Here is a 13,754-nt window from a genome sequence, read left to right on the forward strand (position 1 = left end):
AGGAAAAATCATAAAGCCTTTGAATGAAAACAAACACTGTTGTGACAGTGATGTACACTGTTTTGATGGTATATATGCATCAATCTATCAATCGTTTGTTGTAAGATTCAGATAATTATTTTTTAAAAGCTAGACATTTTAAATGAGAATAAGAAAGAAAAGTATTTCTTTGTGCCCCCCTTTCCCTGTTAATGCCCTACCTGCCCCCCTGGCAACACTTTGCTAGACCCGCCCCTGCACAGTTACCAGCTGTCAGCTACTTAGAAAAGGATCCTGGTTTAGAGTGCTTGGATATAGCCTGCTGGGACAAGCAAATCAGAGGTTAAGCACTGTTTTCACCTTAGACAAGAAAAGCAGCTTTTATAAAATAGCATTTACAAACATACTAGTTTTCTTTAGAGAGTAAAAATTATTTCTATTTGCACAAATAAAGGAATTATTTCAGAAAAAAACAAAAATTACCAGGGTCAATATTATTACCCCAGCAAAACACTCAATTTTTTCTTGAACCACGACACAAACCGCTGCTGTGCAATCATGTGCTTTAACTATGTGATGCTCAAAGCTCACAATTCAAGTTAAAAACCTGTCTCTATCCATCTAGTATTAAATCTTTCTGGGAAACAAGTATGTATATTATGCACACACACAAACACACATGCAGCTATTACCTATTTCTTGTTTTTATACCTAAGATGAATTATTGTTGAATGAAGACATTTTTCAAACAAATGTAAAATGTGGGCAATTGTGTTTATTGGGTAAAGGAAAAGGCAGAAGGGGGGGGGAAAGGATAGAAAGAATGAAAGAGAGAGATGAGAGAAAACCCCAACAATCCCCTCTGAGCAAGCACCAGGCGACAGTGGATAGGAAAAACTCCTTTTAAAGTGAAAGAAACCTAAAGGAGAAACCTATGGCAGAACCAGGCTCAGGAGGGGGCAGTCAACTGCCGGGACTGGTCGGGGGGTGAGGGTGAAAAAAGAAAAAGGAGGGAGGGGAAGGGGGGAAATGAAGATGGAATAGAGGTGGAGGAAGACGAGGTTACATCAGGTGAGAAGCAGCAGTGCCCCTCCTCCAGAACCAGTGGAAGCGTTTTTTCTTCTTTTTCAGATACTCTTCCACCAGCACTTTTTTCTCAATGATGAGGGTTTTCAGCTCATCGATTGTTTCTGCGTTTTCTTTCTCAAGTTTGTTGCATCTTTTCACCATGTCTTCTAATTGTTCTTGTTTTTCTTTAAGCTTGTCTTTCAGTTCTTTAACTGTTGCCTCCTCTATTCGCTTTGCCTTGTGCACATCTGTGTGCATGTCTTCCAGCTGCTGGTTTCTCTTCTGGATTTCTTGAAGTCTACACTGCAGGTCTTTATGTGTTTTCTGTTGTTCTTGCTTTTGCGCCTGGATTTCAGTGTTTTTGTACTTCAAGGTCTTAGAAAGTTCCTCAAGTTCGGTATTTTTTCTCAGCATCTCATTGATGCTACTCTGCATCGCTGAGCATTGTTTTTCCAGGTTTTTCTTTTCTTCTTCCAGTACAGTTGATTTGTACTTTGTTTCGTTATACAATTCTTGGAGTGCTTGATTATTCCTCTGGAGATTAAGTTTTTCTTCTTCCTGTTGTATTTTCTGTTGGTCTTTTTCTTGAAGAAGCTCTTTATTTCCGTGCGCTTTTTTATCAAGCCTGATTTGGAGCGATCTGTGTTTTTCCTCCATCTCGTCAAGCTTGGAGTCCATTTCCTTCTGTTTCATTTCCATTTGCTTCTTGTCTTGAAGCAACTGTTGACTTTTGCGCAGAGTTTTATCATGTTTCACCTGCAGCGCTTTGTATTTTTCCTCCATGGCTTGGAGTTTGCTCTGCAGGTCTCTCTGCTCTACGGGCTCTTGTTTCTTGCCTTGGTGGATCTCCTTATTTCTCTCCAGAGCTTCATCGAGTATTACTTGCAAGCCTTCATTTTGTTTCTCGATGTTCCTCAGCTTGCAAGCCATTTCTTCCTGTTGTATTTTCTGTTGGTCTTTCTCGTGAAGCAACTCTTTATTTTTGAGCAGTGTTTCCTCGAGAGTTATTTGGAGCATTTTGCATTTTTCCTCCAAGACTTCAAGCTTGTGGTCCGTTTCTTTCTCGAGCATTCCTTGTTGCTCTCTCTCTTGAATGAACTCTTTATTTCCGTGCGCTTTTTTCTCAAGCCTGACTTGAAGCAATCTGTGTTTTTCCTCCATCTCGTCAAGCTTGGAGTCCATTTCTTTCTGTTTCATTTCCAGTTTCTTCTTGTCTTGAAGCAACTGTTGACTTTTGTGCAGAGTTTTGTCATGTTTCACCTGCAGCGCTTTGTATTTTTCCTCCATGGCTTGGAGTTTGCTCTGCAGGTGTCTCTGCTCTATGGGCTCTTGTTTCTTTTCTTGGAGGATCTCCTTATTTCTCTCCAGAGCTTCATCAAGCATTACTTGCAAGCCTTCATTCTGTTTCTCAATGTTCCTCAGCTTGCAATCCATTTCTTCCTTTTTTATTTTCTGTTGGTCTATCTTGTGCAGAAACTCTTTATTTCTCTCCAGAGCTTCATCAAGCATCACTTGCAAGCCTTCATTCTGTTTCTTGATGTGCCTCAGCTTGCAATCCATTTCTTCCTTTTTTATTTTCTGTTGGTCTATCTTGTGCAGAAACTCTTTATTTCTCTCCAGAGCTTCATCAAGCATCACTTGCAAGCCTTCATTTTGTTTCTCGATGTTCCTCAGCTTGCAATCCATTTCTTCCAGAGTTTTGTCATGTTTCACCTGCAGCGCTTTGTATTTTTCCTCCATGGCTTGGAGTTTGCTCTGCATGTCTCTCTGCTGTGTGGACTGTTGCTTCTCTTCTTGGTGGAGTTCCTTCAGTTTTTCCAGAGCTCCATCAAGCTTTTCTTGGAGCTCCTCATTCTTCTTGAGCATTTTATCCCCTTTAATGCTCTCTTTTTTCTCATTTTGGAGCAGATCTTTAATTTTTTCTAGAGCTTCATCAAGCTTTTCTTGGAGCTCGTGATTCTTCTTATCTTGGAGAGCCCATTGTTTCTCCTCAATAATACCTTCCCTTTCCTGAAGCTGGTAGGATAATTTTTCTAATTCAGCGCTCTTTCTCTCATTTTCTTCTGTCAGGATCTTAATCTTTTCTCTGTTCATGAGATTTTCCTTCTCCATTTCTTCCAATCGCTTTTCCTCTAATTCCACCTGTTCATCCCAAGGAAGAGAGCTGATGTAAGGGTCTAGGGACTCATACCATGGAATAGAGCTGGGGTCAGCTTCTTGTCTTTCTTGCTCTTTCTGAGACATGTTGGAGTCTGTATACCGTGAGTACGAAAAGGGTCCAAATGTTTGAAAATGCTTTACTGGTGAACGTCTGAATGCTGCTAACATAAGTGCTGCAAATAACGGACTGAAAGTTGTACCTCCTCACCCCTATTTATGGATTCAGAAGCCTGTGACATCACAATACCATAAGCCAATGAGGTTGTCACATGACATTCTAGAATGAGGTCATGTTTTTGTATGAATTTTTTAAATAACATCAACATTCCGTAAGCCAATGAGGTTCTTACATGACTTTTGAATGAGGATAATTATTTTGTGTTAATCGACATAGCCTGCTGCAGCTCAGAGCTCGTGAGCTCAAACGATCCTCCAACCTCAGCCTCCCGGTAGCTTGGATTACAGGCACGCGCCACCGCACCCGGCGAGAAGCAGCTACGTTAACAGGGCTTTTAACTATGTCTGAGGTGACATCATGACACTAACCTGCTGCCCATCATTAGCAAAGTTGTAATGATGGGCAGCAAAGATGAGGAATGAGTGGTGCACAATTGTTATATGCAAGTTTTTAGAAAGCTCGTGGTTAACCCAAGAGTATTTTGTCACAATATCAAGAAGAGTAAAGCTTCAATGTCAAGAATAGATAGGAATATAGGGAATTATATATTTTTATTTAAAGACAGGACTCACATGTTTTCATTTCTAGTCTTTAACATCCCCAGGCTTCTACCTTTCTACCTATAAAACCCGAGAGCAGCCAAATGGCTGGTAGGCTTTTAGCTAAGCTTTAGCTTCAGCCAAGTGGAAGCTAAATTGGCTAGTCATTCATATGTAAATTAGGTTGTTACCTGGGAATTCTGGAGGGAGGGGAGTGGGGGTGTGTGTGATTGAGGGGGTGGGGGAGCTGCTGATGCATTCTCAATCATCCAGGGAAATAAATCTCCAAAAGTCACCAACTTGGAGTGTTTCAGTTTGCCATCTTAGGGAGAAATCAACACACATGGGTGTATGTCCTTTGTTGCTGAGCTCTGTTCTAGGATGCCCTCTGGACCCAGTGGAGGTGGTGAGTGACAGGAGAACGGCGGCTAAGCTGTCATCCCTGATGGACAACATCTCCCACCCCATGCAGCAGACTGTGACAGCACTGAGCAGCTCCTTCAGTGGGAGACTGCGGCACCCACGGTGTGGGACGGAGAGATTTCGCAGGTCTTTCCTCCCCACTGCTGTCAGACTCCATAATAAAGACTTTAACTGATCAAGCACACACATCCATACATATGCAATAATACTAAGTGCAATAATCCTTTCTGTCATCGTTGTATTTTTACTCAGTTGTATATAGTATTTGTATTTGTATTCTATTTTTATCTTATTGTATATTTATTTTATTTTATTCTATTCTGTACAGTTGTGTACTGTATTTATTCTTATTGTATTCTAATTTTTGCCTCATAACTTTTGCACTGTCCACTTCCTGCTGTGACAAAACAAATTTCCCACGTGTGGGACTAATAAAGGTTATCTTATCTTATCTTATCTTATTGATAAAAACAGTACAAAAAATCAACCATTTGTACACATATTTACAAATAATAATAAAAAGTGAGTGAGTACATTTCAACATTTTCAACATTATACCAGTGGTCTGATTGATGCCACAATGGAGCAAATCGAGCAAAGACTGATAAGTTCGCTGCAATTTCCAGTGTGTGGGGATCATTTGTCACCAACTGCATCACTACAACCCTGGTCTACATATCACCGTTGATGAACAGCTTTTCCCATCAAAGACTTGGTGCTGTTTCCTGCAGAATATTGCAAGTAAACCTGACAAGTTTGGGATCAAGTTTTGGGTGGCTTGCGACCTAAAATCCAAGTATCATCCAGTACTATCCATTTATCTTATTTCTTAGGTGTTTTCAACCTCTGCTGCCACGCTGACAGCGTATGCGGCCAAACGGAAGAAGACAGTCTATATTCTTAGCAGCATGCACAGCGTGGAAAAAAAGCCAAACAATAACATTTTAAGTTATCTAAGTGACTCATATATATTTAACCTGAGTAGCGAAAGACGGCGGTGGGTTTGAAAACGATTTGCGGGGAGTCCGGTGTTCTCACGGCGCTAGTGAGCCTAGCCCCCGGCTCGCTAACGAGCTAGTGGGTAACAGATGTCTCCGAAAACGTCGGAGCGCTTTTGAAAATATGTGGTGTCCTGATAAACTGAGCAGATATTTGAGGTTTACACAGCTACATTCTCGCCTGAAAATATGTTAAACGTTTATTTTGTGACCCAGAAAGAATAATAAGAGTAACATTAAAACTAACTAGCTGCCGCCATTGTTGGAAACTGAGCAGGGCCGCGCTATGAATTCTGGGACACAGCTGCTTCTTCTTCTTCTTCGGGGTTTAACGGTAGCTGACATCCTTGTACATGCAATGCTGCCATCTTCTGTTTCAGTCCGTTATTACACTCTTAAATCCTGCCACTTATTCCTGCGTCTTTTCAGACTGATAACACTACCAAAAGGAAGCCAAACACTGTCACCCTTTACAACAAAACAAAGTGTGGCGTGGATGTGATGGACCAGATGGTTCGGGAGTACACTGTCCGCAGAGGAACACAGCGCTGGTCAGTTGCCGTGTTCCTGAAAACACCTAAGAAATAAGATAAATTGTTATTTCCATAGCCCTTTTACACACAATGAAACACATAAACATAGAACCACAAAAGACCTGCAACATACCTGAGTGGTGAATTCATTGCGATCTGTCTGTCTAGTGGATTGAGGAATTTTCCTGTGAATCTTGTTGACTGTGCCGAGGATGGTGGTTTTCCGTCTAAGAAGTTTTTGCGCAAGTGAAAGCGATGTGAAAAAATTGTCCGTGGTAACATTTCTGCCCTTGTCTAGGAATGGTTCCATCAGCCTCATTACTACATTTTCAGAAAGTCTCTCCCCAGTGGGACGATTGGGGTCCTTGCCAAGATATGGGAAGACATTGCAAATGTACTTGGATTTTAGGTCGCAAGCCACCCAAAACTTGATCCCAAACTTGTCAGGTTTACTTGCAATATTCTGCAGGAAACAGCACCGAGTCTTTGATGGGAAAAGCTGTTCATCAACGGTGATATGTAGACCAGGGTTGTAGCACGTGATGCAGTTGGTGACAAATGATCCCCACACACTGGAAATTGCAGCGAACTTATCAGTCTTTGCTCGATTTGCTCCATTGTGGCATCAATCAGACCACTGGTATAATGTTGAAAATGTTGAAATGTACTCACTCACTTTTTATTATTATTTGTAAATATGTGTACAAATGGTTGGTTTTTTGTACTGTTTTTATCAATAAATCTCAGCAACAAAGGACATACACCCATGTGTGTTGATTTCTCCCTAAGATGGCAAACTGAAACACTCCAAGTTGGTGACTTTTGGAGATTTATTTCCCTGGATGATTGAGAATGCATCAAGACGAACACAAAAGGAAATTCACAGCTTTTAGCAGCTCCCCCACCCCCTCAATCACACACACCCCCACTCCCCTCCCTCCAGAATTCCCAGGTAACAACCTAATTTACATATGAATGACTAGCCAATTTAGCTTCCACTTCGCTGAAGTTAAAGCTTAGCTAAAAGCCATTTGGCTGCTCTCCGGGTTTTAAAGGTAGAAAAGCCAAATGGCAGTCCGTGGGGGTTTAAGTGTTAAATCTGAGGCTATTTTCCATTTTAAAAACACTGTAAAAACGTCAGGGTTTGAGCTGTCACTTTAGAAAGCATCATGTCAAAAAATGCATTTAGACTTCAGACAAAGAATTATTGATCATTACAGGAGGAGATGGATAAAGTTATCACGGCAATGTCAACTGTCCTCATCGATACCTGGCCAAGCTTTCCCAAATATCACTTTTGGGCTCAGAGAATATTGTAGCAGAATAAACTGACAGACCACCAAAGCAGTTGCAGGCAATGAATTTTCCCACATGAGAAACTGGGACTAATATGGAGTGCAGCACCAAAAGAGGCCTGTGGCATGAACATCAGCACAGAAACTGTGCACCGGGAGCTTCTTGGCATGGGTTTCCATGGCTGAGCAGCACCTGCAGGGGTCGCACATAGGCAGCCTGTTACGTTTGTGCATATTGTGCAGATTAAAGATAATATCTGTGCAGTAATTTTTGTTATGTTTACTGGTAAAATGACCACGCAGAAAGCTGAAGTGAGATGCCTTTGTTCTGTCACTACAGACATTACAGAGGGCGACAGAAGGGTGCCTCCAAAAGGTCATTAGATTTATTGTCACTTTTGAACTCTGCAGCCTCACAGTTAGTATGTTATGATCAGACAATTTCGCTCACGGAAGGGTTTTAGGAAATTATAAGAAAAACAGCCATTAGATAGCCTTAAGTCAGCATTTTGCTAATCAAGAACAGTTAAGCAGGAGAAAGAAGCCTTATATATACACCTATATATCCATTGTTGATGAGCAGCAAAACATGACTCTGAGAGCACAGCAGTCCCTCATGTCAGCCAACAGTGCTAAGGAAAAATATCCGCTTTGATGGATGATGCAACCTGAGGCTTTCACCTTAACAGTGGAGGACAATGCAGTGTGCCCTGCTGCTTAAAACCCATGACAAGTGTCACTCTTTATCCCAGGCAAGCCATGCACACCATGTGTAGAGGCAGAGCAGAGTATGACCTCATTTTAAAGGTCGTGTAACCCTTCATTTGTTGCCAGAATATAAGCACCCAAGTGAGTCAGTTAACATCTGAAAGTTGATTTTGCAACAATAGACTCAATATCCTTGCATCTCTAAGTCAGTACCCTGAGCTGTGCCTCTGATGTACTCATTTCTAATCCTGTCCATTCTAGTCACTACCGTCTTCAAATTTGTCACCTCCAGCTCCACCTCCTGTCTTTTTGTCAGCGCTACTATCTACAAACCATACATCAAAGCAGATCTCACTACAATCTTGTAACACTTGAACATGTGAAGAGCAAGGATAGCAAATATAACTCATATTGGACATTGAAGATGAAGCTGCCAAGCAGGAGGAAAAGCGGAAGACCAAAGATAAGGCCCATGGATGTAGTGATGGACGACATGCAGAGGGTTGGTGTGACAGAAAAGGATGCAAGAGACGGTGTGAGATGGCGGAAGATGATTCGCTGTGGCGACCTCTAAAGGGAGCAGCTGACAGAAGAAGTCTGCAATGTCCATGGCCTCCACATCCACGTACAACCTCTAGCTGATTGGTTTGTAGCGTACATGAGATGCAGGCCATTTGACACACACACACAAAAAATACATAAAAGCTCCGGTCTTTGCAGCCTTATGTTGAAACATTAAAAATGTGGAGGAAGCCATGCATGAAAACATTTGTGTCTGCTCTACATCACAGCAGATCTGCTACTATAGCAACATAAACTAATCTGTCAGTGTTGCTTTTCAGCCTCAAATGTTATAAATTAAATGGTTTCATGGTCTCTAAATTAAAACTAATGTTAGTTAATTGTGTTGCTTGTCAATTGTACTGGAAAAAACATAAAACACACACAGACACACACACAATGTGGGCCATTATCTCAAAAACACAGCCCGCTATGACTCACAGCTTCACCACTGGCACACACGTGGGGGAGGAAAGATAAGTCTAACCTACAAAGAAGAGTGGCCATACTTATAAAACATTGATCAGGCCACCACTTCAGACTGGACAGATCATTTCTTCTCTCTCCACTTCTACAACCAGTCGCTGCGTATAACTATCTTCTCTTCCACACCACTTGTCTTTAGCTGCAGATGGTAAATGGAACGGGTGAATCTGTTGACCTACATTAGCAATGTCTATATTACCACAGCAATTCTAGCCTGTTTAGAGCATAGTCATATATATATATATATATATATTATTTATTTTATTTTAAATCAAAGGAGAAATATGCCAATGGCAGTAGGGCTAAACAGAAAAAGAAACACTGGGATAAGCTTAGGTCCTTAAGCTTAAGTCCTTAAAGAGCGCTTTAAAATTATATTTACTCTGGTATAACTGAAGATTTTTCCAATATTTATGAAAGAAATGTAACTTTTACTGTGCTTGGAAGCAGCCAAAATGGTGCTTGTTTCACATCCCCCGAGTGCGTGGTCTTAAAGTTCTGAAATTCTTTCTCAGTTGTTTCAAACGAAGTCCATGCATGATGTGTGGGAAAGAAAACAAGGAAGATATTCTGCATCTCCTAAATTTCTCTGGAGAGTGATATTTCTATAAAAAGATGAAAAGAAAAAACTTACAATCCTACATGGAGTCAGCGGCTTCACCTCTGAGAGTGAAGGTATCACACGTTGGAAGGCTTTTTCTACTTTTTCCAAGCAGGACACGTGTTTTGTAAAACTGTGCAGAAACAATTTGCATTTTTGGTGGTATCTATTAAGCTGCTTGAAACATTTGAAGACACCTGACTCTACAAACAAAGTTTGTAGGCTTGTGCCCCTTTGTAGCACTAGCCAAATGCTAAAGTTCCCCCGCCCACAGCTTCATTGACATTTGCACCCTTGACAGTGAGAAGGAAGGAAACAAAGGATGTCCGTTGAGTGTGAAGGTGGACTGTCAGGTGACATTACTCTCTGATATGTTAAGTGAGTATCTCCGTGGCGTCAGGTGAAGGCAATGCCAGGCTGTAGCACGTGAGAAATGAACTTATTATTTTTACATTAAACTGCCTGTCAGACTGAATTCAGTCCTGGAACAGTTATGGATTCCTTCCCATTTTAATTCCTGAGCATGAGCCAAGAAAAGCACTAACACTGAGAAACACCTGCACAGCAAATTCAAAAGTGTTAAATGTTTTGGTGTTAATAGTCTTCTTGCAAAAGTAGAGTTAATTTTACTCTAAGCAGAGTCACATTCTTTTAATGTAACTCTGAGGTGTAAAATGATAGTAGTTAAAAATGAGTGTTTCTCTGTCAAATCTGGAGGTTTTACAATGGAAACATTAACTCTTGACCTCTTAACTCTGAACTCCTACAGGGGCTATGACACCAATAGAGTGAATTCACAGACTCCGCCCCCAGCACGGCTCCAATCGAAGCTGAAGTGAAGCCGTTTCAGAACATTTTGCTCTACATATTTGAGTTGTTTGCCATGCTTGGTAAGTCATTTTTTCAAAGATTGTTTCAATTATTATTATGAGCTTTTACTTCTGTGGCTCTTTGGAGTTGAGACAAAGCTGTGTGAAAGGCATTAGCCATGTTGCTCGCTGATAGCATAATATTCTGTTTTAGCTAGCTGAAAGGTATTGTTTGCGGGCAAATACCACAGCCTTGAAAAAAAGCTTGCATGTGAATTTTCAGTCAAACTTTTGGTCAAATACACCTAAAACAATGTGTAGAATGTGAAATGTTGGTATAATGGTGCTACTTGAAGCCTGAAAACAATCGCCCATAAAAAATAAACGAGCAAACAGCAGTAGCAGACGTCCTGACTGGATTCTACGTTAGCATAGATCCCTCCAGAGTTTTGTGCACACGGTTTAGGTAAAAATGAAAAAGGTTGAGGTTTTACATTTAGTTCAGTATTACCTGTTGCCTGTGTCCTTGTCTTTTGGGAAAATACTTTACACAAGTAATGGCTCAAAGAGGATTCCTTTTTTTTTTTTTTTTTTTTACTGTGCTGCAATTGTTTACTGGATTATTTGTGCCATTAATTAGTGTCAACTAATTTTTATTTGATCTCCGCACAGGATATGCTTGTGAAGATGGAATATGGGGGAGAGCAGAAGTGCGTTGAAGTTCCACAAAGGGATGAATGAAGGACATGCATATTGTATTGAAGAAATAAGTGATGAGAATGCTGTTATTTGCATTTACCATGTCAGACCTTTTGATAAACAAAATTCTAATGAAAGTGAGAACATGTATACTGTTACATCTTTCATAAAATGTTTTGAAATTGAGGTGCACAGTTCAGAATAAATGTTTTTCAAAAACCATTGCATCTTTTTAGTAAATGTTTATTTCCAAAAGAAATTTCTAGAAGTTCAGAACAGTAAAATTCCCGCTTTTTAGAATGAATTAGAAGATAACTCTTACGTAGTTAAACTAAAATACTCTTTGAGAGTTAATATATAAACTCTTAACACCAAGTGTTAAATTATCAACTCCAGACAGATTTGGTGTTTAACACTAAATCAGAGTTAACGTACCAACTCTCCAAAAAGAGTTAAATTAACACTTTCTGGTGTGGACCCATATAGACACTTTAATAGTGTTGAAATCAAATCCGACAGTGTTAATTTGGACATGCTGGATTTGCTGTGTGCAACTCAAATTCTTTGTCTCCTGAATTTTCTGCTAATGCACTTTCACTTCCACATGCACTAGTACAGGATGCCCTCACAACAAAGAGGCCAGAGTTCAAACCCTGAAAGGACCTGCATGCAAATGGTGACAGGGCCATGCTGCCGGTTTGTGTAGTGGAGCAGACAAAGTAAATCATGTTCCAGAAAACCAAACAAATGCTGACCGACATGACAGAGACAATCATTTCAGTTTGATCTATTATGTCCCGTGATGAATAATTAAACACTAAACCCACTCTGAAAGACTAAACTAATGCAGCGCGGGGCAAATCCTTGACCGCTACGTGATTATAAAAATAATAAAAATCGATACAGAGATATTCAGTGAACTCGGGTTCAGTAGTTCAACAGCTAAAACAAACGTTTGAGGATTAACTAAATCTGTTCTCGAGCTAGAGTCTCGAGAGCAAACAGAGTAACTCTTTGTATTCTGGAGGGTAAAACTGTAATAAAAACAACAATGCAGCAGCAAAACGACTCTGCAAAAGTTGACCATTTTGACTACATCTGACTTTTGCCTGGTGTCCTGAATACAGCAGTTCTTGACTACATGTAATGCTAAATATAGCTTGCCTTTCCGCTCCACCAAACAGCCTCTGAGCTAATGTGGGCCCCCAGGCAGTGGTGGGTCGGGGTGTGACATGAGTCCAGCGGAGATGTTCTCATCAGCGGATCTCAGCAGCGCAGTGTTTGAGGCTCAGCCACAGACTCATACCAGTCCACATGACTTCACACGCTGATGCTTACTGATAACGGGCCGGGATTAGTGCCGCTGTGTGTCGACATGTGAGAGCGCACAGAAATATGTGCCTGTGTCTGTTCTCAGGCCTAAGACCCATGGAAAAGGTACAGATATGCACGCACCATATAACCAGTGTTATATCCAGTAGTGTCGCCATGCAGCTTCACAGCTGAGTACTGACGGTTCCCTTAGGTGGCCGAGGTCCACCTAAGAGATACCGAGATGAATCAAATGGGTCAGAAGATACTAACCAAAAGCAGGAATGAGATGTTTGAAATGACTTTGCATCTCGCTTTGTTATAGTTTGCAAGTTTTAAAGGATCAGAAGCAAAAAATAAAAGGCTAAATGCAGATTACATTTAGTACATGGCTTTGTCTTAACACGCAAGAAATTCAAAATGATGCTATAAAGCTCTTATTTTGGGTTGATGGCATCCCTTAGCTGCTCTAAACCTCTCCTAATGGTACTCGGGGTGAAAGGCAAAACCTTCTATAGTTCCTTGGTTGCTCTTGATCTATTTTCCACAGCTTTAATCATTGTATCCTAGGAGGCAGAAGTCAGAGCAGATAATACTGTCACAGCCTGTGACAATCAGATGTGCAAGTCAAGTGAGACTGGGTGTGGTCTGAATCTCAGAGCTCACATAGCTAAACCAAGCTTATCTTCCCTCCATCTCTGTTTTGGTTTCCTTCTTTCTTTTTTCTACAAATGTCTCACTCATTTCCATCTTAATAATTAGTTTAAATGTTTAAGGTATCATTTAAATAAACGGTTCTGCTCTGCAGCCTCTCTTTACATCAGACTAACAACATGCACAGAGATGTTTTGCATAAGCAGGATAGTAAATGACAAAAAAAAATACAAATTTCTTGTTACATAGTTCAACATAAGGACTATAAAACTCCACATACATGCTTCAAACACACATATTGACACACATCTTCTCCAATAATGGTCAAATAAATTGCAGGGATATATTTTACCCATTGAACTGTGGCTTACAAACACTGGGCTCCAAAGCGCAGTTGTAAAGTTACACCACTAAAAACTGTATGCATGCTATTGTCCCTGGAATTTGCATGCATTCAGTTAGTGATTCAGAAAATATGTAAATGCTACTGATAAGCCTAAATCAACATAACCTTTTTTTTCCTCAGCATGCTTCTGTTGATCATGCAGCATTAAGCTCTTGTTTTATTTACAGCAAACAGTGTGGCATTTTATTGCTACGCTGAGGTTTTCATGTTCTTTATACATCTGTGCAACCTTTTCCTCTGACAATATCTCAAACTGAAGTGCTCATTTGATCCATGTTTGTGCGGAAAAAGATGTGTCAAATGCCCCTTTCTATCTGAGAGTGCATACAGCGTGATGCAGAAAGCC

General features: G+C 40.5%; 1 protein-coding gene and 1 pseudogene across 1 annotated transcript in view; both read right to left on the minus strand.

Annotated features, from left to right (window-relative positions):
* Window positions 1-13,754, minus strand: part of pak5 (p21 protein (Cdc42/Rac)-activated kinase 5) — an 80,060-nt gene that overhangs the window by 52,693 nt on the left and 13,613 nt on the right. The window lies entirely within an intron of this gene.
* On the minus strand, window positions 835-3,970 carry LOC113037213 (trichohyalin-like; annotated as a pseudogene).

Source organism: Astatotilapia calliptera, chromosome 15, assembly GCF_900246225.1.
Source record: "Astatotilapia calliptera chromosome 15, fAstCal1.2, whole genome shotgun sequence".
Taxonomy (NCBI): domain Eukaryota; kingdom Metazoa; phylum Chordata; class Actinopteri; order Cichliformes; family Cichlidae; genus Astatotilapia; species Astatotilapia calliptera.